We start from the raw sequence: 3,136 nt of genomic DNA, 5'->3' as shown, positions 1-3,136 counted from the left end.
ACCAGAAAATGGAAAGATCTCCCGTGCTCTTGGATAGGTAGGATCAATGTACTAAAAATGGCAATTCTGCCAAAAGCAATCTATAGACTTAATGCAGTTACCATCAAAATTCCAGCACAATTCTTCTCAGACCTTGAAAGAACAATTCTCAAATCCATATGGAAAAACAAAAAAAAACAGGATATCTAAGACAACCCTTCCTCAACAAAGCAACTTCTGAAGGCATCTCCATCCCTGACTTCAAGTTCTATTATAGAGCTATAGTCATGAAAACAGCTTGGTATTGGCACAAAAATAGACAGGGAGACCAAATGGAATAGAATTGAATGCCCTGAGATTAATCCACAAAACTATGAACACCTGATTTTTGACAAAGAAGCTAAAATTATACAATGGAAAAAAAGATAGCATCTTCAACAAATGGTACTAACAGAGCTGGATATTGTCATGTAGAAGACAGCAGATAGATCCATGTCTATCAACATGCACAAAACTTTAGTCCAAATGGATCAAAGACCTCAACATAAATCCAGCCACACCGAACCTGTTACAAGAGAAAGTGGGAGGTACCCTTGAACAAATTGGTACAGGAGCCTGCTTCCCGAACATAACACCAGTAGCACAAACACTGAGATCGATATTTAAAAATGGGACCTCCTGAAACTGAGAACTTCTGTAAGGCTTATTTAGATTTGTTGATCCATTAAGATCTAGTGTTTTTTTTAATGCACATTGATAGATGAAGGGTCTAATTTCATTATTCTGTATGTGTACATCAATTTTCCCAGTACTATTTGTTAAATATACTTTTCTATGATAATTTTTAGTGCCTTCATTAAATATTAAATGGCTGAAGTTACATGTACTTGTGCTTTGGGATTTTGATTTTGTTTCATTTGTCTAAATGTCTGTATTTGTATTAGTACATTATTGTTTCGATTACTATGGGTTTGTAATATATCTTGAGATCTGGCATTGTAATCCTTCCAGTGTTGTTGTTTTTATCTTGGGTTTGTTTTTTCTATCCAGGATCTTTTGTGGTTCCATATGAATTTTAGGATACTTTCATTTTCTATTTTTGTGAAGGATGATATGAGAATATTGAATGGGATTGTGCTGAATCTGTAAACAGGTTTTGACAGAATGGTCATTTTCACAATAAGCATGTGATTTCCTTTCATTTTTTTTAATTTTGACTTCTTAATGAATATATTTTACAAATACACTGGAGAATCATGCAATGCTGACTGCATTGGATGCAATCCTTGGCCACAAATCTGCACATTCCTTTGCAACTGGACCTGTGATAACACTACCTTTCATTTCACCTTTATTGTTTACTATGACCCCTGCATTGCCTTCAAAATAAAGAAACACCGCATCTTTTCTTCGATCCAAAGTTCATTGTCGAATTACCACTGCTGGATGGACCTTTTTCCTTAGTTTTGCTTTGCCTTTCTTAACTGTGGCCATCACCATGTCACCCACGCCAGCAGCAGGAAGTCTGTTCAGCTGTTCCTTGATGCTCTTCACAGAGATGATACACAAATTTTTGGTGCCTGTATTATCAGCACAGTTGATCACAGCTCCTTCCAGAAGACCCAGGGAAATCCAGATTTTGGCTCCAGAGGACCCACCATGACCTTGCTTCGACATCTTGGCAATTTTCTAGCATCCTTCTCTATTTCTTCCAAGATTTAGATTTTTCATCATAGAGGCACTTCTCTTCCTTGGTTTCCTTGGTTAGGTTTACTTCCAGATAGTTTATTTTCTTTGAGGTTGCTGTGATTGAGAATGTGTCTATAATCTTCTTCTCTGTAATCTTTTGTTGGTGTTTGATTCAGTATCCTGTCACATTGCTAAATATTGTCATTTCAGAAATTGCCTCATGGAGGTTTGGGAATCTCTAATATTTTATTATCTCTTCTGCAAATAGGGATATTTCAAACTTCTTTCCCTGTTTATATCCATTTAGTTTACTTCTATTGCCTTCTTGCTTCAGATAGTGTTTCAAGCACACTATTGAATTGGATTAGGCATAGTGGTCAGCCTTGTCTTGTTCATAATTGAAGTGGGATCTCTTGAATTTTTTCTCTACCTAGAATGACATTGGTTGTGGTGTCTTTCACATATAGGTTTTACTGGTTGAAATATATTCTATCTAGCCTTAAATTCTCTAGAACATTTATCGTGAAGACATGTTGAAATCTTCAAAGGCTCTTCCTGCACCATTTGAGACAATTGTGAAATTGTATGTCTTTGACCCACTTACTGAGGTTTATTAGTCAGGGTTCTCTAAAGGAATAGAACTGACAAATTGAATCTATACTAAAAAATGTGTTTACTAGAGTTGCTTACAGGCTGTGTTGTAGTCCTGCTAATCCAACAATGTCTATTTCCTGAGAGAAAGATTAAGAATTCTGTAGTTATTAAGTACACAAGCTTAGACTTTTTTCAGCTGGTCTTTGAGCTAAAAAAGCTGGAGTCCTAAAAAAGTAGGATCTAATACCTGTAAAGGAATGCCTCACCAACAGGATGTGTGGACTTGCCTGTTAGGGTGAGGACCAAAGGGCAAAAGCAAAAGTTCCCTTCTTCCATGTCCTTTCTGTGGGCTACTACTAGAAGGTGTGGCCTGGATTTAGGATAGGTTTTCCTACCTCAATTGATTAATATTTATTCTTGATACTTACAAGCCACCTATCTGTGCTCTTTCTGATTTGTATTGATATTGGCACTTAGAACTATACATTTCCTCTGTAGGACTGTTTTCTTTGTGTCCCCGAGTGTGTGTGTCTGTTGTGTTTTCAAAAAAATCTTATTTCTTTATTGCTTTCTTCTCTGATTATTCATTATTCAGAAATGAGCTGTTTAATTTCCATGAGTCTGTGTATTTACTATGTTTGTGCATTTACTATGTTTGTGTATTACTATTTACAAATCACAAAGTGATTTGTTTGTGGTCAGTTTTTAATTTGTATTGCATTGTGTTCAGATTGGCTATAGAGTTGCTTCAATTGTATGAATTTGTAAATATGTTTTGTTTCCTTGGACATGGATTTTTTTAGAAACACATCTGTATGTTGCTGAGTAGAATGAATATTCTTTGGCATTTGGGTAGATATTATTTTGTTTTGAT

General features: G+C 35.7%; 1 pseudogene; it reads right to left on the bottom strand.

Moving 5' to 3' along the window:
- Window positions 1-1,233: 1,233 nt before the first annotated feature.
- On the bottom strand, window positions 1,234-1,656 carry LOC101841565 (annotated as a pseudogene).
- Between the last annotated feature and the right edge of the window lie 1,480 nt (window positions 1,657-3,136).

The sequence above is a fragment of the Mesocricetus auratus genome, unplaced genomic scaffold (assembly GCF_017639785.1).
Source record: "Mesocricetus auratus isolate SY011 unplaced genomic scaffold, BCM_Maur_2.0 Super-Scaffold_6730, whole genome shotgun sequence".
In the NCBI taxonomy this organism is placed as follows: domain Eukaryota; kingdom Metazoa; phylum Chordata; class Mammalia; order Rodentia; family Cricetidae; genus Mesocricetus; species Mesocricetus auratus.
The sequence above is the reverse complement of the archived record's forward strand: the minus strand, read 5'-3'. Positions and strand labels throughout refer to the sequence as shown.